The following is a 25,945-nucleotide window of genomic DNA, read 5'->3' as shown; positions in this document are numbered from 1 at the left end:
TCCAGTTCAGTAAAATGATACCATATATAACTCAAAGTGCTCCTAAATGAAGACAATGTGACTGGCTCACATCCTGCAGCACTGAAATCTATGTTGTATAGAAAAACTCAAATACTGACTATTAAGATGCAGTTTGAAATAGTAAAAAATTAAAATGAGAACAAATATACATGTAGTGTCTTCTGTAATCTACAGATGCACTAATATATTAATTTAATAACACATACCATTCTTATTGTACTGAAAAATATCCATAACAAGCCAAACTCAGATGAAGAATAGTGTCAAGAAGAAATTAAGTTGAACTGCAAACTGACTCCGTGAATGAGCAAAGAGTTCTACAAGCTAAATCAGTGAATAAGCCAAGAACACAATGAGTGTGGTGCTTCCTGGGTAAGGAGTGGTATACAAGCAGAGAGGGGCTCTTCTTTAAATGCCAGTGTCAGAGTTTATGTTCATGTACCTGAATCGCATGTACTTCAAATCTTCTGGGTTATGAGAGTGACGGCTAAGTGCAATTATTTTTTCTTCTCCCCCCCCCCCTCCCCCCGCAGGGAGGAAAGTTACCTTTCATGGCATGCCAACTATACTGTAACTCACTATGAATCACAAACTATTCAACATATGTGTTTCCTTACACAGATTTGTCATTTTGTAGTGATTTTGCTATTAGATATCAGTGTGCCATTCACAGGTTGACTTCACAGTTAAATGTAATTGTTTAATTTAAAAGAAGTATATGTATGTTTACTAACTGAGAAGCCAAACTGTTTACTTAATTAAAACTTATATTGATAGCTACAAGGTATATTTTGCTGCCAAAGCTTCTGAAACCAATTTTAATCAAATAAAATGTATGAAGCAGAAGTAAAACAGTTATAGCTACTTTTCGTTCAAGAGACAGCACTCTAAACAAAATTATGAAGTGAAAATGCAGATTAAGACAAGTTTAGGGCTACATTATTTGCCTTCAGTTGAATACCAAATTCTTTCACTTTTCATCAGCATTAGTATTACAAGAAGCATATTGTTACATTCTTCATTTCAGTTGGGCATATAGGTTCATTACAGTGTTTCTTCCCCACAAAACTATTGGAATTATATTAAATAATGAAGTTAGACAGAATGAGATATCAGATATTTCATTTTCCAGTATCCTAACTACCAAAGAAAATGAGTTTACATTATTGGTGAAGAGATTATGTAAACCATGAAGAAATATTTAATAATGCTCAGAGAAAATGATTGTTCTAATTAACAAATGTTATTTTAATGATAGATATTTTACAAATCTTTTTTTTCTGTTTTTTTTTTTTTTTTTTTTTTTTTTTTTTTTTTTTTTTTTTTTTTTTTTTTCAGGCATAGGAAGCTAGTTAATATAGATGCTGAGATAGATACCATATATTAGAAGAAATTAAAGTTTATCTAAAGAAGGCATGTTGATATACATTACTTTGAAGGACATGCTGGCAAAATAAATACATAAATCGCTGCCTGCTTTTTGCATTGCTATATTCAGCACTTGGTGAATTTGTATTGCCACTCAACAGTATAAGCTACAACTCTACTCTAGCTGAAGTTTGGAAAAATGGATAGAACCTGATCGACATACAACAATTCTGAAATTGTCAAGGGTAAGCAAACATAATAATACTTCTGCATGGAATTTTCCTCAATTTAATTCTAGACTAACTGTGTAGGATGATACATTTACATAAATTATATTACTGACTAAGAACACAAAAGTTCTTTGATTCATTTCCAGCAAGAGGATGTTACACTCAAATCTTTGTCTGTGAACACCTTTACCAAATTATCCACATACAGTAATTGAGCACAACCCTATGGACAACCATTGTTCTTCATCCCCATGATGGCGGCCGCCATATTTAGAACACACTTTGGCTGCTATTAAAGCATTTCATTTTCAGGGTGTCCTTTTTGTTTGAAAGTAATACTGTAAAGGAAAAATTGTGTCCATACTCCACAAAATACACTTTATGCAATGGTCTTTGCCTTGTGTACAGGAACATTATTATGCCAATACAGAAAACATGTTTCCAAATCGCTACCACAGTATCATAAATATCTGTCTTCATTTTGCTATTTAGCAGAACTCATGGTCTGAGTGCAACCAAAAGGATTACTTCAAATTTGTGAAATGTCACTGCTACCTCAATACACTCACGTAAATACCATTCTCCAAGTATCTACTGTATCCACACACACACACACACACACACACACACACACACACACACACAATTCAAGTTTTGCAACCAACGGTTGCTTCATCAGGAAAGAGGGAAGGAGAGGGAAAGACATGCACGTACACAGACACAAGCAGACAAAATATATATATATATATATATATATATATATATATATATATATATATATATATATATATATATGTTATGTGCTCATTCCATTTCATGTAACTTTGCAACATTGATCTTAGATATTTAATCAACATGACTATATTAAGTAGCACACCACTAACATTGAATTCAAACATTACTGGGTTGAAACTTCCTGGCAGATTAAAACTGTGTGCCCGACCGAGACTCGAACTCGGGACCTTTGCATTTCGCGGGCAAGTGCTCTACCAACTGAGCTACCGAAGCACGACTCACGCCCGGTACTCACAGCTTTACTTCTGCCAGTACCTCGTCTCCTACCCGGGCGTGAGTCGTGCTTTGGTAGCACAGTTGGTAGAGCACTTGCCCGCGAAAGACAAAGGTCCCGAGTTCGAGTCTCGGTCGGGCACACAGTTTTAATCTGCCAGGAAGTTTCATATCAGCGCACACTCCGCTGCAGAGTGAAAATCTCATTCTGATTACTGGGTTGATTTTCCTTCTCACCTGCATTAACTTACATTTTTCCACACTTAGAGAAAGCTGCCATTCATTAAACCAAACTGAAATTCTAAGTCAACCTCTATTCTCCTACAGTCACTCAATATATATATATATATATATATATATATATACATATATATATATATATATATATATATATATATATATATATATATATATACACACACACTCCTGGAAATTGAAATAAGAACACCGTGAATTCATTGTCCCAGGAAGGGGAAACTTTATTGACACATTCCTGGGGTCAGATACATCACATGATCACACTGACACAACCACAGGCACATAGACACAGGCAACAGAGCATGCACAATGTCGGCACTAGTACAGTGTATATCCACCTTTCGCAGCAATGCAGGCTGCTATTCTCCCATGGAGACGATCATAGAGATGCTAGATGTAGTCCTGTGGAACGGCTTGCCATGCCATTTCCACCTGGCGCCTCAGTTGGACCAGCGTTCGTGCTGGACGTGCAGACCGCGTGAGACGACGCTTCATCCAGTCCCAAACATGCTCAATGGGGGACAGATCCGGAGATCTTGCTGGCCAGGGTAGTTGACTTACACCTTCTAGAGCACGTTGGGTGGCACGGGATACATGCGGACGTGCATTGTCCTGTTGGAACAGCAAGTTCCCTTGCCGGTCTAGGAATGGTAGAACGATGGGTTCGATGACGGTTTGGATGTACCGTGCACTATTCAGTGTCCCCTCGACGATCACCAGTGGTGTACGGCCAGTGTAGGAGATCGCTCCCCACACCATGATGCCGGGTGTTGGCCCTGTGTGCCTCGGTCGTATGCAGTCCTGATTGTGGCGCTCACCTGCACGGTGCCAAACACGCATACGACCATCATTGGCACCAAGGCAGAAGCGACTCTCATCGCTGAAGACGACACGTCTCCATTCGTCCCTCCATTCACGCCTGTCGCGACACCACTGGAGGCGGGCTGCACGATGTTGGGGCGTGAGCGGAAGACGGCCTAACGGTGTGCGGGACCGTAGCCCAGCTTCATGGAGACGGTGGCGAATGGTCCTCGCCGATACCCCAGGAGCAACAGTGTCCCTAATTTGCTGGGAAGTGGTGGTGCGGTCCCCTACGGCACTGCGTAGGATCCTACGGTCTTGGCGTGCATCCGTGCGTCGCTGCGGTCCGGTCCCCAGTCGACGGGCACGTGCACCTTCCGCCGACCATTGGCGACAACATCGATGTACTGTGGAGACCTCACGCCCCACGAGTTGAGCAATTCGGCGGTACGTCCACCCGGCCTCCCGCATGCGCACTATACGCCCTCGCTCAAAGTCCGTCAACTGCACATACGGTTCACGTCCACGCTGTCGCGGCATGCTACCAGTGTTAAAGACTGCGATGGAGCTCCGTATGCCACGGCAAACTGGCTGACACTGACGGCGGCGGTGCACAAATGCTGCGCAGCTAGCGCCATTCGACGGCCAACACCGTGGTTCCTGGTGTGTCCGCTGTGCCGTGCGTGTGATCACTGCTTATACAGCCCTCTCGCAGTGTCCGGAGCAAGTATGGTGGGTCTGACACACCGGTGTCAATGTGTTCTTTTTTCCATTTCCAGGAGTGTATATATATATATCTGTGCACTATATATCCTGTTCTGTAGATCTCGTCAGGAAGGAGAACCTTGAGAAATGTTGTTCAGGCTATACATTAATGAAAACAAGGAAATCATAAAACCTTAATAAATATACATCTACATCTAGACACACACTCAGTTGGACACCACACAGTGCATGGCAAAGGATTCTTTGTACCACTACTAGTCATTCCATTTCCTGTTGCACTTGCATATGGAGTAAGGGAAGACCTGCTGTCTATACCCCTCTGTATGAGCCCTTAGTTATCTTATCTTGTCTCCAGGGTCCTTACACAAAATATACACTGGTGGCAGTAAAATCATTCGAATGTCAGCTGCAACTTTTCTCAGAAGTGTTTCACAAAAAGAATGTCATTATCTCCCTTTGGAATCCTATTTAAGTTCACGAAGTGTCTCCATAATACTCACATGTTGATTACACATACCAGTAACAAATTCAGCAGCATGCCTCTGAATTGCTTTGATGTTTTTCTTTAATCTGACCTGGTGGGGATCCCAAACACTCAAACAATTTGTAAGATTGTGTCACACTAGTGTTCTATACACAGTCTCCTTTATAAGTGAGCTGCACTTTCCTGGAACACTCCCAATAAAGTGAAGTCTAACATGTGTCTTCTCTAATACCAATCTTACGTGCTCATTCCATTTCATGTAACTTTGCAACATTGATCTTAGATATTTAATCAACGTGACTATATTAAGTAGCACACCACTAACATTGAATTCAAACATTACTGGGTTGATTTTCCTTCTCACCTGCATTAACTTACATTTTTCCACACTTAGAGAAAGCTGCCATTCATTAAACCAAACTGAAATTCTAAGTCAACCTCTATTCTCCTACAGTCACTCAATGACGACACTTTTCTGTGCACTACAGCATCATCAGCAAACAGCAGCAGACTGCCGCTCACCCTATCATTCAGATCATTTATGTAAAGAGAGAACAAAAGCAGTTCTCCCACACTTCCTTGGGGCAGTCGTGACATTACCCTTGTCTATGATGAACACCACTGTACTAACAATAAAACATGACTATACTTCTTCATATTATTCATCTTATGCCAACTAAATGTAACCAAGTAATTCCTCTTTTACTCTACATTTTCTCTTTTCCTGTTCCTTGCCATATTATTCTCTCTCCTCATAGTTCTTTCTTCATATTTTATTTCCTCCGATTTAGTACTTTGTCAGTGCATAACAAGGTGGTTGTAGTGGTTAAGGAACTATTTCTTACTAAGGGAAATATGGTGAATATCCATTTTCTTTATGTATAAGTGTGTTCATATATATGTATTGTCTGCATGAATCACTTATGCGATATTAATCATACATGTAGTAAATATTACTTAGATTGAATGATAAATCATGGTTAATTACCATATTGTCCTTATGTGAAAATTTTGTAATTTTTATATCTATATAATATTTTGACTTGCACTATTCCTACTCAAGACGTCACAGGAGCAAATAAAAATTAAGTAATTAATTAAGAGTGAATAAATGTTTAACAATGATCACATAACTTTTGGAATCAAAGTAAGATTACAAACATGCTGAGAAAAGTAGGCTTGACTATTAAGCATATGAGTCTGAATAAGAACTTTAAATTCTATTAAAGAGTATTTATTAAAATCAGGTTTGACGTGCATAATGACCTGAAAGACATAAGCAGACACAAAATTGCACAACCTTCCAACTGATAGGACAAATACAGAATATGGTTTTCCAACATAAATTATGGTTATGATTATTTCCCCCTGATATTTAAGGAATGCAGAATTCAATATTTTCGATGGTCTGTGGGTATGAAACTATATATGATAGATGAGGGAATGCACTATGCTTTGTCTTACTGCAATTAGAATTTATTTTAAGAAAAGGGCTATTTATGTTTCGATTTCACATTTTTTTTTAATTTACTGAAATGATATCATCATTACTAAGAATGATTCTGAAAATAAAGGTAAGGTGCCTAATATGGGAGAATTCACTAAAGTGAGACAGCTAGAGTCTGCCCAAAGTAAGTGCACAGCTCTGTTGAGAAGTATCATTTCTCACGACATCAGAGTGTAGAGCAATTACAATAAGACCACTATAGGGTTGGATGTGGTCAAGAATGCTTGATTTTAAAAGTGTTGACCTTCAATTTTTTTGTGTGTATGTGTTTGTAGGGCTTTAATACCTGAATTTGAGTATGTGTTGCAATAGTATTACTATTACTTCATTGAAATTTCAGAGTCTCAAACACTGTGTTGCAACCTCCAAGTAACTATACAGAATACTTCTTCACAAAGTACTCTTCCATTCATTTTAAACTGAGCAGCATAACCGTAGGTTTATAGTGCAAGATGGCTTATTTTTAACATGTGATCTATGGGTATCCTAATATGATGCATTATTGCATTTTAGGACACACTATACCATATCATGATAGCTCCAGCTTGACACCGAATTGCTGGATTCAGACTCAAATTTTTATTAAGTGATTCGACATTTTTGTGAACTTTGTGAAGCCATTTGGCAATGATTCTATTCTGCTAACTCTTTATGGGCATCATATCACATTTTTGTGACAGACAAAGCAAGAGAAATACATGTCCATATAATTTTCTTATCACTTCATTCCATGCAGAAAATGCAGCCTCTTGTGTGGAGTTCATGGGATCATTTGAAACACATTATCTCCAAGAAATAGAATCCTGGTGGGCAAATAGCCCAGGTCAAGTAGTAACCTCATTTTTGATTGGGAGGTTATTTGGAGAGACCTACTTGAGACCAGTAACAACAGAAAATGCAATAAACAGCCTCTTGAAAACAGGACTCTTCCCATGTAACAGACATGTTATATAACAGGAGTCTGACATACAAAATGTAAACAACAGAGTAAATGTGAGTTCAAATGGTATCTGGTGCACTCTCAAAATCAGCAAGCCATATCAAGAGCCACCACCTCTACTAAAATCAGCACCTTCTGAGTCTGTTAGGAAGCTAACATTACCTCTACACTGACAACATTTGAAACAATTGAAGGAGAAGAAAGCTGCAGCAGAATCGAAACATACAGGAGCGAAAGTTTTCTGCTTGAAAATGAAACATAGAGAAACACAGGAAATGTAGTCTTCAAATCACTTGCAGTGTGATACAGATTTAGTTCAGTAGAGTGATTCAGATGTGCTGTCTGAAGAAGAAAACCTTGAATCCATATTCTGCAATGGTCATTTTTCTGAAGACTAATGTAGGGAAATGGGCACAGTGCACAGAATGCTATCCCTGGGTTCCTGAAGAATGTTAAGTTGGAAAACAGCTTTTGGATGCTACCTCTCCTGGCCTGCATATGCTGAGGCATCCTGGTAGTAAATGACTGTCATATACCCATCTGTGATGCAGTGTGTTATCATGTTTTACATATCCCAACTATATTCCTATTACACTTATAACACATCAACAAACAATAGAAGATAAAAAATATGCTAATGAGTGTATGCAAAGCATAATTACTTCATTGAAATTTCAGAGTCTCAAACAATGTGTTGCAATCACCATGTAACTACACAGATTTTTTTCTTATTTGTTTATCCAAGACAGAAGCATCTGATGATTTTGAATAAATAAAAGAAAGTGTTATAATGTGTGTGAACACACACACACACACACAAACACACACACACACACACACACACACACACTAATTACACACAACCACAGAAAATCAAAATGTTCTATAAGTAAAATCATTACAATAAAAAGGGAAAAAATACACTTCTAAAAGTGTGTTTCATGTGATGCTGTTGCCACATCCAGTGCGTACTGCATTACCTCTGATGTGAGCTGTATACAAACAAAGGTATCAAGCTTACCAGAACATGAACACAGTTTTGTTTTGTCAACTGCACATGTAACTGTAATGCAGCTGGTGATGGCTGCATGCTGCTGAAATGCACTGTGCTAACAAATATTATTAAGTGACTGTAGCAGCAAAAATTAAATCTCTGTCTAGCTATTCCATTTTATGAAATGCATGTTTTATGTGTATTTTCCAGGAGAGTTGCAATATATTCTTTTTATGTTATTTCAGTGTTTGCTACTAATCTGCAAGCATGGCTCTTTTCCAGTAGTACCTGTATAAAGTCAAGAGATATATGTTGTGTGGGCATTGCCTATTTGCAGTTATGGGTCTTTAATGTTATTTATGAATGGTGATATTGTTTAGCTTTGTCATATTTATGACAAAAGTGTGAAATTGTCATACTGTCAATATATTTTATGTCAGAGATATAGTCTCTGACTAGGCTTACATTACACAAACCAGAAACATCATAAGGAAAAAAAAACTAACAAAAATTTGGCACAGTCAGGTAACTAGAAATATATGAACTGATCAGTCTCATAGAAACAGTGATATACCCATACCTAGGGAATATTTCTCAAAAACTAAGTTACACATTTGTTAACAGACTACTATTTTTGTACAGAAAATAAACTACAAATAAACAATAAACCTAATACACAGAATAGACAAAACTCAAAAACTATGACTAGTTAGGAATGTACACAATTAAATGCAGTGGCTGTAGGACAAATATTTAGCACAAGATACAAGCAACATACAAACAACCACTCTGCAATTTAATATAATAATCTTAGAGAAAATTATAGTCAACAATAGACTTGAGGAATAATCTTTCAGTTCTTCATAGAGTGAGAAAAGGGGACCTATGTGGACATTATGTTTGGGAGAGAGATTTGCACATATTAGACAGAAAATCCAGGTAAATTTTAAATTAACAAACCGAACTTCAGAATAAAAAAATATATGTATAACATTGACGAAATTCTTTTCAGTACACAGGTAATTTAGAACAAAGTCTTACATAAAAATTGACTTTCATAAAAGATAATAAAATTTAATCACAGGCTTTATCTCTGACACAAAAATAGATAAATAGTGTGGCAGTTGCACAGTTACATCATAAACATGTCACAGAAAAATAATTTCATAGTCCATAAATAACATTAAATATTTCATTTGTGAAAATGAACAGCGTCCACTGAACTGATAATTTTATATTTATATATATGGTGAAACAGTATTGTAGACCAGTTCTTACCATCAGAATGAAAAATGTGTAGTGTTGTTGACAGACAAACATAAGTGACAATATTTTCCTAGATTTCAGAACTAGTTCATTCATCAGGCACGAAACAGGGATAGAAAGCAGGTCACTCAGAGCCCTGGTTCAGAGGCACCAAACCCCTTATCCTCACTGTAGATGGATGACTCTCATACTGGAGTCTGCGTCACCTGCTTTCTATCCCACTCCCCTCCCTGAAGAAGGAATTAATAGCTCTGAAAGCCAGTAAATGTAATCACTTTCATTTTTATGTGTGTCTGTTGGCAGTACTACACATTTTACCTCCTGAAGGTGAGCACTGGCCCACAAGTCCTTTCCGTAATTTATTAGTTTTCTCAGTTGCTTTTCTTTGACACTGTTTATATATGCACTGATGAGCTGAAACATTATTCCCACTGCCCACCATGAGATATCAGGCATGTGACATGGTAAGGAAGGTGTATAAGTGCAGCAAGACAATCAGGGAATTGTTCCAGTGATGATACGGACTGCAAATGGGGAAATCCACGGACATAAGCAGCTCTGAGAAATGGCAGACTGTCACGGCTAAGTGCCTGGAAATGATAACCACACAAATAGTGAAGCTGGTTGGCTGCTTGTGAACTACTGTTGTTATGATTGATATGAACTGTTTGAAGGATAGTGAAACAGGGAGTAGCTGATGAGGTGTCAGACATCAGTACCTTGTTGCAGAACTTGGAGGTGGAAGGCTCTCTCACTCTGTAAAGCTGGATAGGTGACAGTCTGTGGCAGTTTTGATCACAGAGTACAATGCCTGAGCAGGTACAAGCATTTTGGAGCACACAATTTGTCATGATGTCATTGAACGTGGGGCTCCATGGCAGATGATACCTACCAGTTTCTGTACTGACCCGATGACATTGTCATGGGCATGAGATCATCAATATTGGACTCTTGATTAATGCAAATGTTTTGCCTGGTCAGATGAATCATATTTTTCGAGGTCAATAGTAATGTCTGACTACATTGTTGTGCAGATGAAGTGCTGCCTCAAATGTGCACTGAGTGACAGAATCGGGCTGGTTAGGGCAGTGTTATGTTATGTGGAACATTCACCTGGATGTCCATGGAACGTGGGATACTAATTAAAGGTACTGTCATGGCTGTGGACTATGTAAAAATTATCATGGACAATCTGCATCTCCTCATGCTCAATGTCTTTCCTGATGGCAATGGCAGCTTTCACTATGATGACTGTCCATAACCCAAGGCCAGAATTATGGGACAGTGGTTTGAAGAGCATGACAATGAACTGATGTTTATGTCTTGGCCACCAAATTTCCTGATCTGAACCTGAGGGAACACATTTGGGACACTATCAGGTGCCATAATTTACTGGAATTATGTGGCCTCTGCCTAGATCTCTGGTGTTGTATACCTATGAAAATCTACCAAAAACTTGTAGAATACATGTCATGCAAAATTTCTGTTGTATTGCATTCAAAAGGTGAACCAAAATGCTACTAAGTAGATGGTCATAATGTTTTGGCTTGTCAGTGTATGTGTATTTATATTTTATATCTACCTGTATGTGGTACCACTTGAAAATGAGCCATGTTCAAAATCAGTAATGGAAGATTAAAATAGCAAAAAACCCTGGGCAAAATACACATAGTATAAATTTGCATTCCACACATATTATTGAAGTTGTTGAATGGTACAAACAAACAAAAAAAGCTGTTTCAATTCATGTTTCCCTAAACCACTTATGAAAGTAATGCAATTGTTCCTTAATTAGTCATACAACTAATTCTGACTGCAAAACTTTATCCAGTTATGCAAGTAATCCATTTCTAATGACAAAAGTTACAATGGGAATGTAAAATTTAGCTTGCTGTCTCTTTTTCCCTGTTGGTGCAGTTGTCTACTTTGGAATTAACGCTATATCTATCTGTTTTTATTAAACTCTGTTTTTCTTTTTATTTGCATTGTAATACACGTGTGACTATTGAAATTAACTGTACTTTTACTTTAATTCTTTATTCACTGCTTAAATTTCAAGTAGTTAACCAGACTACACTGTTTGTCTCCCTCATCTCATCTTTCTTCTATAAGTAATCTCTGTAGACTGTTTCTGATGGCGAGTCCCTTCTAATCCTAGTAGAATATCACTTACACTTGTTCAAAAAACTTAAGGAAGTGGATGCAGGTGACGTTTTCATCAACAATGAACATTATGGCAGGTGAACACCTCATTATTTTCAAGGCACTACAGAAACAAGATAGTTTTATATAAGGAATTTAATTTCCTTGTACAGAGTGCTTTCTTCCATTGGTGCCTTGAAGTTGACAGTGTACTTTGAAGCACAAGGCAAGGGAATACTGTGCAAGGAATTATAAATTTCTTATACAACACGCACTTGTCGCATTTGTACAGTAAAAATGATGGGTGTTCACCTGTCACAATATCAGCAGTTGCTGAAAACATCACTTGGCTGCACTTGTTTGAACATTTTAGACACAAACTTGATAGTTCTCAAAGAAGCTATTCATGGTTATTATATATTGTGATTCAGCAATTGAATGTATCTTCATTTGTATCAGAGCCTTTGATTCTTTCTGATAGTCATGGCTTTTCTATTTTCTGCTTTTATAATGCTAAGTGTTACAGCAAGTGTATTTTGTGATGTTTAACCATTTAAGGATTATCCATAGTAAATGTACTTTCTTTTTAAAGAACTTGAGTGGCTGTGGGGTCTCATTCCTCACACATTGGCAGAGAGGCAGTTGCCTGAAGATTTAAAAGAATTCCTGCAATGGTGCATTGATGAAACAAAAATTTCAAACAAATGTATATTCCTGGTCAGCTACGTCAGCACTAGAACCAATACAATACACATTATATTTGGCGGAGCAAGTAGTCTTCACAAAGTGGCTACAGTGATCAACAGAAACCTTACAAGGTGGTTTCTGGATGACTGGTGGAAATACACTAGCATTGTTACCACAGATTTTTGCCTTGGAAACACTGATTGATATTGCTGCGAAAGCTTGTATTGATAAAGCAAATAATTTGACTCAGGCTCCATTAGAAGAATAATAATGCTAACACCAGTCAGATTACAGTTTTTCATATCCATCTAGTGGTTTTAGAAACACATGAAACTTAAAATGATTATCTGCTTATGAAATGTCAGGCTTTGTGCAACCTCCAAGTTCATTGATCAGCAAAGGAAACAGCATCACAGTGAAATTTCTGCTACACAACTGACTAGTTTTAATATAATTGTTATCTGTATATATAGAAGCTCAGATGGAAACATAACTACTTTCATTGAAAATTTTGAGAAGGCACCCAACAGTATAAAAGTATTTAGTAAAACAATTATCATGTGTGAGGCCTTCAACAGGAACTCAGAAGAGAGATTAAATGCTGAGCCCAAATCATCCAGCAGTACAAAAGATCAGGTACTAATAAACAAAGGTAAATAATTATACAAAACTGGAAATATGAATACAGGTTTCAGTGATCATTATGCACAATTTATTGATTCCCCAATAGAGACCACTGGCAATACTGAACCAGAAATAACAAGAAAATGTAGAAATTTTATCAAGCAAAACTTAGGACACCACAGGCCCTTACTGGAAAAAGAAACGTGGAATGATACATAAAACTGTGCGGGCACATGTAAAAAATTTGACATTATTTCAATATTTTTTCTCCTGTTAAAAACCAATGGAATCATCAGTTTCAATTGAAGAACCAAATAGTCTAGTAATTACAGACAAAGCTAAGGCAGCAAGAAGAGGATTCCACCAGGTTTAGTTGCAATGCCTAGAAATTGTAAGATCATCTTGTAAACTGTTGTTCTGGAAAGAAAACTGTAACATTGAAGCATGTAAGGAAGCCATCATCAAAATTTATGCTCCATTGTCATAATGTGCAGTGCCTATCAAATAAAGTTAATGAGATGGAAATATTGTTATCAGATGAATTAAAAGAAGTGTCAACAACAGTGGTCAATCAACAATGGTTAAGAGAAAATATGTTATCACTTACACGGATAGAGGGCTTTACTTTTTCATCATGTTATTGGAGAGAAAGCGTTTCTGAAGAAGAGAAATTTGTTAACATTGAGTATTGATTTAAGTGTCAGGAAGTCGTTTCTGAAATTATTTGTATGGAGTGTAGCCATGTATGGAAGTGAAACATGGACGATAAATAGTTTAGACAAGAAGAGAATAGAAGCTTTTGAAATGTGGTGCTACAGAAGAATGCTGAAGATTAGATGGGTAGATCACATAACTAATGTGGAGGTATTGAATAGGATTGGGGAGAAGAGGAGTTTGTGGCACAACTTGACAAGAAGAAGGGATCGGTTGGTAGGACATGTTCTGAGGCATCAAGGGATCACTAATTTAGTACTGGAGGGCAGTGTGGAGGGTAAAAATCGTAGAGGGAGACCAAGAGATGAATACACTAAGCAGATTCAGACGGATGTAGGCTGCAATAGGTACTGGGAGATGAAGAAGCTTGCATGCGATAGAGTAGAATGGAGAGCTGCATCAAACCAGTCTCAGGACTGAAGACCACAACAACAACAACCTTTACTCATCGAGGAACATGCATATATGTTGGAAATGACATCACTGTTGCTTAAAATTCATTGATCAGCAAAGGAAAGAACATGACAGCGAAATTTCTGCTACACAACTGAATAATTTAAATATAATTGTTATTTGTAGATATAGACTTTTAATCATGTTTTTGGAGAGAAACCCTTACTCATCGAGGAACATGCATATATGTTGGAAACGACATCACTGTTGCTTAAAATTCATTGATCAGCAAAGGAAAGAGCATGACAGTGAAATTTCTGCTACACAACTGATTAATTTAAATATAATTGTTATTTGTTATATATAGACCCTTTCATCATGTTTTTGGAGAGAAACGCTTACTCATCGAGGAACATTCATATATGTTGGAAATGACATCCCTGTAGCTTAAAATTCATTGATCAGCAAAGGAAACAGCATCACAGCGAAATTTCTGCTACAAAAGTGACTAATTTAAATATAATTGTTATTTATATATATAGAAGCTCAGATGGAAACATAACTAATTTCGTTGCAAATCTTGAGAAGGCACTTAACAGTACAAAAGTATTTAGTAAAACAACTATCATGTGTGGGGCCTTCAACAGGAACTCAGAAGAGAGATTAAATATGGATCCCAAATCATCCAGCAGTACAAAAGATCAGGCACTAACAAACACAGGTAAATATTTATACAAAACTGAATATATGAATACAGGTTTCAGTGATCATTATTTCCCAATAGAGACCACTGGCAATACTGAACCAGAAATAACAAGAAAAGGTACAAATTTTATCAAGCAAAACTTAGGACACCACAGGCCCTTACTGGAAAAAGAAACGTGGAATGATACATAAAACTGTGCAGGCACATGTGAAAAATTTGACATTATTTCAATATTTTTTCTCCTGTTAAAAACCAATGGAATCATCAGTTTCAATTGAAGAACCAAATAGTCTAGTAATTACAGACAAAGCTAAGGCAGCAAGAAGAGGATTCCACCAAGTTTAGTTGCAATGCCTCAAGTTACAACTTCAAAAATCACAGCTGAAACACCATGTCACTACACATCAGCTTCCCCTGCACACAACAGGAAAGAACCACAACTTTTTTACGGCTAGTGATTCCAGAGAAATTGTAAGTTCATCTTGTAAACTCTTGCTCTGGAAAGAAAACTGCAACAGTGAAGCAAGTAAGGAAGCCATCATCAAAATTTATGCTCCTTTGCCAAAATGTGCAGTGCCTGTCAAATAAAGTTGGTGAGATGGAAATATTGTTATCAGATGAATTAAAAGAAGTGTCAACAACAATGGTCAATCAACAATGGTTAAGAGAAAATATGTTATCACTTACACGGATAGAGGGCTTTACCCTTTCATCATGTTATTGGAGAGAAAGCGTTTCTAAAGAAGAGAAATTTGTTAACATTGAGTATTGAAGCTTGGATGGAAACATAACTACTTTTGTTAAAAATCTTGAGAAGGCACCTAACAGTATAAAAGCATTTAGTAAAACAATTATCATGTGTGGTGACTTCAACAAGAACTCAGTGGGTGGATTAAATCCTGAGTCATTATTAAACACTTGCAACATACACACAACCATTGAATCCTCTACCAGAGACATGAAATCATCCAGCAGTAGAAATGTTCAGGTACTAATAAATACAGATACAAAACAGGAACTATGTATACAAGTTCCTGTGATCATTATGAACAATTTATTGAATTTTCAATTGACACCAGTAGAAACACTGAACCAGAAATAATAAGATAAGGCAGAAATTTTATCAAGCAAAACTTATAATACCTCACAACAGGCATTGAAATATCTTGTGATGAAAGGAGGAGACTATGATATTTCAAAAACACTAAATGTTTCTGAAGAATATCTGGTGTATTTCAAGAATTATAAGAGAGTTCTTCAATACGACATATATACCAACTCCCGATTTCTTCTCCCAACCAATACTGAAGGAATTATACTAGCCATTAATTTGTTAAGAACTGAATTTTCAGCATGTATAGATGAGATTCCAGATTACACATTAAAAATGCAGGTCACCTCATTGAAGTACCATCAGTCCAACTTTTGAACAGTTCATCCACAACTGGAATCTTTCCTTCCCACTTAAAGATAATGAAACTCACGCCACTGTACAAAATGGGTAAGAAAGAAGATGTGTTGCTTTGCTATCTGTATTTTGGAAAATACTAGAAAAAGTTTTCATAACAGGTTGTAAGATTTTCTAGAAAAGTGCAACATATTATCCACAGCCCAACATGTTTTCCCAAAAGGCCAATCAACAGAAATAGCAATATTAGAAATTCTGAGTGAAGTGCTGCAAAAACCTGATAGTGTAGAAAAGGTAATTGGAATATGCCTTGATCTATCTGAGGCCTTAGACATCATACATTTACCCTATTGTTGCAGAAACTTTATAGCATTGGTATCAGAGGTACACCTAACAACTGGCTTAGATTGTATCTTACTGGCTGCAAATAAGTAGTGGAAACACTATTTCAAGAAGATAATAAATCAATCAGACACTATTCTGATTACAGAGAAGTAAAGTATGATGTACCATAGGGCTCAGTACTGGGTCATATCCTATTTTTGATATATGTAACTGATCCAGCATTAATGAAACAATGTCATAGCACTATCCAGTTTACAGATGACAAGCATTTTTGTCAGTGGGAAGACAGCAGAAATGTTACAGGCAACACTATCTGAGACACTAGTGTCGTAAACTGGTTCAGCCAAAATTAACTAATAATGAAAACAAAGTAAAACAGTAGTGTTAAATTTTCATAATGACAAGACAAACTGTGAAGAGGATACAAAAATTCAGATACCAGACACAGATATTGCAAGTGTAACTAATACAAAATTTCTGGGGATCTGGTTTCAAGATAACCTTAGATGGGATACTCACATTGATACCATTTTTAACAGACTAAGTACCATGTGCTATTTTTAATGAGAGTGCTTGAAAACTGTTGTCATAAAGACTGTCTAATGACTGTTTATTATGCTAATATACATTGCATTCTAAAGTATGGGATCACTTTCTAGGGTAACTCACCAATCTGCCCAGAACTCTTCAGAGAATCATGGCTCATTCCATTTGAAACACCAAAATTCAAGAGCAAACTGAAGGAGTGCCTGATACAAAATTCATTCTGTTTAATTGCTAATTTTTAGTGCAAATGTGCAAATATTTAAACAGCTTCTATTGTATAGATGAGTGAGCCTTTTAATGCAAGCATAAATGTAGACTATTCATAATATAAATAGCTGACAGTGTATGCATAAAAATTATTATTTCTGTTGATGTATTACGATGTAACATTAGTTGCTATGACTATTATCATGAAGCAATCATATTTTGCTCTAGTGTATTGCACATATTGTGATAATACTCCTTGCTATTGGGATCAATGTAATTCACGATAAATAAATGAATAAATGGCTGGAATAAAAAGGAACAAGCCCTGCAGATCACTATTTAATTCTTCCTCTTCCACGTATTTACATCTTTGAAAGTGCAATGTTTATTAAGTAAAATGCAATAACAAATTCTATCATCTTCCTCAAAAATGAAGATCTGCACCACCAAAACACAAAATAGAAAACTGAATTTCACATGCTCAAAATAAAGACCTGTTTGAGCCAAAAAGGAACATAACACATCATAAAATTATTTACAATAACATCAGCAAAAAAATTAAAGTAATAAATGATCTGACAAAAAATTTAAAGCAGTATTAAAAGAATATATATATTAATGCATTGTTTCTATAGCCTCAAAGAGTTCCTCCAAAGCCACATTCTTAATCACTTACAAAAATATTGAGTAAATATGACAATCTACTTGTAGCACATAAAGACTGTAATCATTAATATTCGTTTATTCATCTTTTCAGTTGTAATTTTTGAGCTACAGTGGTTCAGTAGCAAGACAGAATGAAAGAAATGGACATCATGTAAACATGAAGACATCAAATATCTAATGTAATATATAAACACAGTGTTTACATATTGTTGTTCCCTGGACACACAAACAACCAAGTATGTTAGAACACCTTTATTAAACTGTTGCATATAGGCCAATACCGTAACCTTCACTGAACACAATAAGAAAAGGCAGATGTATGTAAGTAATAATAACATAACTGGGCATGGCTAAATAGGAAGTCACCAGTGGTGGGCCCTATCAGAAGTTCACAGTATAATTCTTTCACTGAGCACTCTCATGGATGATGACAGACTGCTAATGTGGGCAGATTTCAAGTGTGCAAGCATTTCTTCATTCCTCTACCCTTGAGGAGCAGCTTAGATTCATGAGATGTCCATGGCATCTTCCTCCATGAGGCTCTGACTGAGATGATGTGCTGATAGTAGTGCATATTGTCAGAAGCACTTTAAACGTGGGCAGCATCGCAGTCCACCTTGTCGTGTCAATTGATATGGTGGATGGGTGATGTTGGCATAAGCTCCATACCCACATCAGGTCCAGGGCCTGGTGGTGGTGGTGACCCCACACCTGGCAGCTGAGGTGGAGGAGATGGCTCCGGAGTAGACAGCAGCTGTAGAAATACTGGTAACGGTATTGGAGAAGCTGCTCCAGATTTGTCCACTGGTGATGGAGGACCCGTCGTATGTCATGGCAGGGACCCAGCCATATCGGGTGATCTGTCAAGCAATGCAGATTGGTATGGCAACACTGGTGTACTGGCTGGGGTTGTCCAGTTGTCCACATGCAGGCACAACTGGTTGTAATGTAGTGCTCAGAGGCCCTCTCCAGACAGACATTGCAGAGATGGCAGTCACAGCATTGAGGAATAATGGTGGGTATCCATTTTGGATGATGACCAAACCCACATACCCAGACAACCAACCCAGGCCAGAAACTGGATGAGGGCTGCACAGGTTGGCATCCCTGGATGGGCCACAGGAGATGGAGGAGCATCCAGGATTGACAACTGTGGAGCAGTTGGGCAGGGCTGTTGTCACCAAATGGCGTAAATTGATACGAAGACAGAAATTGATCCAAGGCAATGTTGGGTGGGGACCAAGTCATGTACTTTTCCATTTGTGCTTTGAATGTTCTAACTAACCTTTCAGCCTCACCATTGGACTGCAGGTGGAAGGGCAAGTCGGAAATGTAGTGAATCCCATGGGCATTGCAGAAGGAAGCAAACTACTGTGATACAAACTGAGAGCCATTATCAGAGACCAACATTGTCAGAAATCCTTCAATGGAAAAAAATTTTGACAGGGCTGCCACAGTGGCAGAGGTTGAAGTTGATGGGCAACAAACAACATATGGGAACTGAGCCAATGCATCAATTACTATTAGTCAGTATGCATTAAGGCGAGGGCTGGAAAAATCAATGTGGAGATGGTCCCAGGCCTGCAAAACTTTCCACCAAGGAGACAACATTGCCCACAAGGCAGCTTGCTGTGATGCACATTGAGAACATGCCCTAACCAAATGAGTGATGTTGCCATCCAAAGCAGACCAAATTACATGATGGTGGGCTAACATCTTGGTGTATGACACCCCGCACTGATCAGCATGCAGCAATTGTAGGATCTCAAATGTAGAGGAACTGAATAGTCTGTATCAAGGAGTAGAACACCATCAATGACAGAAAAATGATGCCAAAACACATAGTAGATACAGAGAGAGTCAGATGCCCATGATGGAGTGCCATTCATCAATGTGGAAACAGATTAATTTTTCTAGAATGGTCAGAAGATGGGAGAGCACATCAGCATTTGCGTGTCTAGCTGTGGAGTGGAAATGAGTCTCATAGTTGTACTGAGAGAGGAACAGTGCCCAATGTTGAAGGCGGTGCAGTGCTTTCTCTGGCAATGATGCTGAGGGGTCAAACAGCAAAACTAATGGCTTGTGATCTGTGATCAGATGGAATTTTACACCATACAGGAAAACATGAAACTTCTTTAAGGCATTAACAATGAGGAGGGCTTGTTTCTCGATTTGTGAATATCTAATCTGAGCCAAATTAAGCAGCAATAGGCTGCTTGGAGCCATCAGAATATTTATGCGCTAACACCAACCCCAGCCGATGCTGGACTGCATCTGTTGCTAACACTAAATGTTGACCTGATTGGTAGGTTAAGAGTTAAAGTGCAGATTATAACATAGACTTCAGTTTGGAAAATGCCATTACACATGCCTGCGACCAGTGGAAAGACATCCCCTTATGCAGCAAGGCATGTAACGGTTGAGCAACTGATACTGCCCCCAGCGAAAATTGATGGTAATATGCAGTATTACGTAAAACACCTGGAGTTCCTTGCCTGACATAGGACTCAGAAGAGCCACAATAGCAGAGAAATTCTACCAAAGGGGTTTGATACCAGCACTAGAGACCTCGGACCCAAGATAAACAAAAGAAGGCTGAAAGAAGTGGCATTTTTCCAAATTTCATTTTAACCCAGCAGTCTGTAACAATGAAAAGAGTGTATGTGAGTTGTTTAGATGTTCAGCAGTGGAGGAGCTGGAGAGCACAATATCACCAAGATATTTGACACATCCAGACAAAAACCTCGTGAGTTGTTCGAGAAACTGTTGAAAAATCTTCAGGTTGCTTTCCATGTCAAGTAGTAACTACAAGTAATGATACAAGCCGAAAGGCGTGGTAATGACCAAGAGCTGTTGAGATGCAGCATCAATGTAAAGCTGCAAATACACCTCAGAGAGGTTGATGTTGGAAAAATACTGACCACCAGCGAGCTTAGCAAAATGTTTGTCAGGGTGCGGCATGGCACGTGTGTCAATGATAGACTGAGCATTGACAGAAACCTTGAAATTACTGGAAAGGCATAACCATCTCAATGGCCTCTTGACAATGACTAAGGGGGTAGTCCCTTTGCTTGATACAATTGGTTGGGAAACCCTGGAGGCCATTAGGCGGTTGAGCCACACCTTGACTTGGCCATGAAGCACCATCAGCACTGGGCGAGCCAGAAAGAAGTGGAGTCTGGTTAAAGGTTTCATGGTGAGGTTGGCTTTGAAATTATTGGCGCAACCTAAGTATACAGAAAACGGGGCAGAAAAATCAGAGCATATAGAGTCAAGTTGTGTATAAGGCATGTGATCAAAGAAGAGATTAACTTCATTGGAAATAGTAAACCCAAAAAGATTAAATGTGTCCAAACTAAACAATTTTTTGGTGCATGCATTGTTCACCACCAGCAAAGTCAGTGAATGAGCACAGTTGCTTTGTTTATTGTAGGTGACTAATGCACATGACACAGGTGCTAAAGAGGGAGAACCCAAATCCATTTACGTTTGCAAGTTGAGTAATGACATGACAGCTCCAGTGTTCACTTGCATGACCACAACCTTCTGATAAACCTTGACATCAGTAAAAAGCTTATTTGGTGCAAAGGAGATTGCTGATACACAATTGACATCCATGTCAGTGTCTGGAATAGGCTGTTGGAATTTTGCATTACAAACAGAAGCAATGTGGCCAACTTTGTTGTACTGGTGGCAAACAGCCTACCGCTTAGCACAGCCTGGCTGATCATGAGTGACAAAACATGGAGGATAAGACAGAAGCGTGTAGCACTTGTTATTCATTACTGGGCTTGCTGTGCTGCTGCTGTGGCCATGGCTGCCACAGTGAGTTGGGCTGGCCAAAATGACGTTTTGCTGTAGCATGGACTGCTGCCACCATATCGTTCCCCTGTGAACCGTCTGATTACTGGTGGAGAAGTGAGTTGAACTTCTGCATCCTCACACCACAATTTGAGTATCTGCAGTCTTTGAAACCTCAAATGATTGTGTAATAGTCACAACATCAGAGAGGGAGAGGTTTTCATACTGAAGGACTCACTCATGAATCTCACAATTAGGGGTCAACTGAATGTAGCATCATGAACCATTTCGTCAACATACGACTCCGTATGTACATCGGTGACAAAGTGACAATGACAGCCTATACTGTGAAGCTCAGCTGTCCAAGTCTTATAGGCATGTTCCGGTTTCTTGCGAGCCTGATAGAACTCACTCGAGCAGCATTGAAGTGCATCTGTTTACAGTAGTATTTTGAAAGAAGGTTGCACATGTTATCAAAAGAGAGTGAAGGTAGATCCTGCAGGGTATGGCGGGTGGAGGGGGGGAGGGAGGGGGGGTGGCAAAGGAATTGATACATGCGAGACAATAACCAAGACAAAAAGAAAGCACAGCATAAGGTAACATCAGTCAATCCAAATGCATGAAAATGCTGCTGCAACTATTTTTCATAGGCTTCCCTTTCTCCAACAGATTCGCAAATGGTGGGGGATAAATGACCGGGGTAAAAACAGGCAAAACAGGAGATGCAAAGGGGTATGTGGCAGGAAACATAAACTGATACGGACCCAAACTGCCAAATCAGAGGCAATCATTTGGAATACCTGGGTTTTATTGTGTTGTGCTGTGGTGAACGCCTCCTGCTGTTGACTGAGATGCTGCAATAAGCACCCATTGTTGATCGACCAGCCAGCATAAAGGCTCATCAGTAGCATCATCAGACATCGCAGACGCAACAGAGGACCAACCAGAACTGGAAACCATGCTGAGAACAATCCATTGTAACTTGGACACACAACACACTCAAGAATATTGGTACAACTCTATTTGACTGTGGCATGTATGCCAATCACCATAACAAAACCTTAACACAAAAAGATAAGGCAAATGTATGCAATCAGTAACAACATGATAACTGAACACCAGCATGGTGTGGCACGATTTAAACAGGCCCTCACCCACGGTGGGCTCTATCGGAAGTTCACAGTATTGCTCTTTCGCGGCACACACATGGATGACAAAACACTGCTATTGCAGGTGGCTTTCAAGTGTGTGAGTGTTACTTCACATACAATATTGTTTTTCTTTTTTTTGTGACCGACATGCATCGTGTTGTGGGTGATTTACACCCGCCAGGACTGCAACATGATGAGTCTCACTCGATGATTCCGCCGAATTTGCCGAATGTTTTTGAGCCTGCAACAATAAGTGAGGTTAGGAGTGCACATGACTCCGGCTATCAAATGCATTTGTTCCCGCCACATGTGCCCTCCCTCATTGACTTTACAGTTACCTCTTACGGATCTCCGTGCAGTGCGGGACCAATGCCGATTTCTGAAAATGCTTCGTCGGACAACCTACTACCGCCATGACAATGATTTACCATGCCACAATCAGTGCAGTACTACGCCGATACCTGCCACATGGCCGGAACTGCTTTGTTCACACATCTACCTCATCAGCATCCGACCACACCTGCGCCTGCCTCGGTTCAGCATCAGCACTTGCCTTCCTACTTCGATACCTCGGCCTGCAACAGGAACAATAACTTGTTATCTGTGCCTGACCTCTCCACCTCCGTCCCACTGCTACGCTTCAGTGTTTTGTGCCATGACATTCACCTTATCTGCACACCATTTTGAGTAGAGTGACTATGAACAGTGAACTTTCACACATTCCGTCCCACGTTCGACATCATTTCCCACACTGTGCTTCTGGACAGCCCACACCTCTGCAGCCTCCCTGCAACACAGGTGGCCCCGGCTCTGATGATACGTTGAACTTTCTGCAGACTAACACGCATTCTCAAACTCTGAACCTTTTCTCACCTGTCGCCCCCACACCGGCTCCAGTCGAGTTTCTGCTACTATTCTCGGCACATCTCGGTGCCTCATCCGTGTCAGTCGTCTGCAACACATCAATCCGAAGATACCCACAACGTGTTGAGCTTCCGCAGCTGCAATCAACACATTGTGGTGTCTCACCCATGTCGGCCTTCTGCATCGCAACAGATCGTGCTCAACCACAACGTGTCACCTTCACGCTGGCACCCAAACAGCCGTTGTTGCCACATCCCCTGGAGGCACACTCTCCTGGAATATTACAGCAACAACAGCTCGATTCAGGCAGTGCCCCGACAAACTCAACTCAACCTGTTCTTCTGAACATTCTACAATGCTTACCGATGCTGCCACCGTTTAATCCCGACAGGGCTACAACCTGGTTCAAAATTGCGGACGAAGTGTTTGACCATTACAAATTCGACGAGTCAACCAGATTTCTGTGCCTCATCACCCACCTGCACGACCAGGAGGACTTGATTGATGACCTGGTCGATGACCCAGACTCATCTACCCGGTACACTCTAGCCAAAGAGACAGTTCTACATCAGCTTGCATGGTCAACTGAGGCAGCAATGCGGCAAGTGCTCCACGTCGAGCAACTAGGCAATGACAAACCTTCCCAGCTCTGGAGACGGCTACGTGCCCTGGTCAGCGCCGATCTGTTCTCTGACACAGCTCTCCTCGCCATCTGGTCAGATAAACTATCTCCTCACATCCGCTTTGCTCTGCCTCAAAGGTCTCCTGAACCTGTCGAGCAAAGAATAACAATTGCTGACAAGCTACACGATGCATCACTGCTCTATTTCGCCAGCCACTGCGTACTTGACAAGTCTCAGGTTCAGGCTCATCGCCCTGCGGCTGGACGCGGCCGGGGCCGTACTGTGCCGACCGTTCCGCTCACTCCGGGAAGCAGTAAACAAGCAACTGGTATGCCACTAGCTACGCCCACGGTCACGCCCCCTCCTGCAACCGAACCTGCTGCAGCCACCGCACCTCAGCCACCGCCACTGGCAACGAACTTTCCGCAGGAAATGCAACCGCACTACCCGTACTGTTATTTCCACACACGGTTTGGTGAGGCAGCACAGAACTGCAGACCACCCTGCTACTTCCCAAATGCCAATCGCAGGTAGGTTCGGGTGTCGCCTCCTGCGCACAACATCACAGGCACCCCCCAGTGCTCCATTCTGCCCATTAACGACTGGATAATTGCAGACGACTTTACATTAAAGACATTTCATCGGGATACCTTTTCCTAGTGGACACAGGCGCCGATGTTTCACTGCTGCCCACGTCCTTAGCGTCGTCGAATATCCGCCATCAACATACTTCACTGCAAGCCGCGAATTCAACTAAACTACAATGCTCGGGTTCAACTTCCCACGTCGTCTCACACTCTGCAAACTGCAAACTCGAGTGGACGTTTTTAGTGTGCGAAATTGACAAACCTATACTAGGCATTGACTTCTTGCGACACCACAATCTTTCACTGGACCTAATGCGAAACACCATGTTTCATCATCCATCCAGGACTCACTTCCCCTGTGCTCCGTCGAGCAACCCCCCCCCCCCCCCCCCCCCCCCGCCCATGACACATCGGTCAGGTCTCATCTCAACCGTACATGCTCGTCTCTGTCGACGACATTACAAGAAACCACGCACAAGTGCCTTGTCGAGCTTGAACATGTCACTTGCCTATGCAAGGACAACTTCAAGCTCTCCCTCCGGCTCCACAAAACACAGCTCCAGCTCTCCGATGCAGCAAAGGAATTATAGACACTACAGCAAGGTCAGTAAGTGCGCCGAATCTGCTTGCAATCCCAGCAATCAAGTCTCCGTGTGTTTACTTCCTGCTACCCCTCGCAACTGTGCTATCAAGAGTGCCATAACATGTAATTACAGTTCCACAGGGCCACACCTTCCTAACACCGCAGCGTTTGACACTCGGCCAGACAGAAGTGCGCATGCGCAACGAGCGTCACGTGTTCCCGAACTGACGGCTCCTACCCCGCCCCTCGTGGACAGCACCTCAAACTATGCAACTTCGGCTCCCGCGTGCCGCCG

The 25,945-nt window shown here is 39.9% G+C and overlaps 1 protein-coding gene across 1 annotated transcript in view; it reads left to right on the top strand.

Moving 5' to 3' along the window:
* LOC126248997 (uncharacterized) overlaps window positions 1-17,683 on the top strand; it is a 98,609-nt gene extending 80,926 nt beyond the window's left edge. Inside the window, exons 7-8 of the mRNA XM_049950575.1 lie at window positions 1,360-1,634; window positions 17,282-17,683. The gene's annotated coding sequence lies outside the window, so the exon portion shown is untranslated. The remainder of the gene's footprint in view (window positions 1-1,359; window positions 1,635-17,281) is intronic.
* The last annotated feature ends 8,262 nt before the right edge of the window (window positions 17,684-25,945 follow it).

Source organism: Schistocerca nitens, chromosome 3, assembly GCF_023898315.1.
Source record: "Schistocerca nitens isolate TAMUIC-IGC-003100 chromosome 3, iqSchNite1.1, whole genome shotgun sequence".
Lineage (NCBI taxonomy): Eukaryota > Metazoa > Arthropoda > Insecta > Orthoptera > Acrididae > Schistocerca > Schistocerca nitens.
This window is presented reverse-complemented; position numbering and strand designations above follow the sequence as displayed.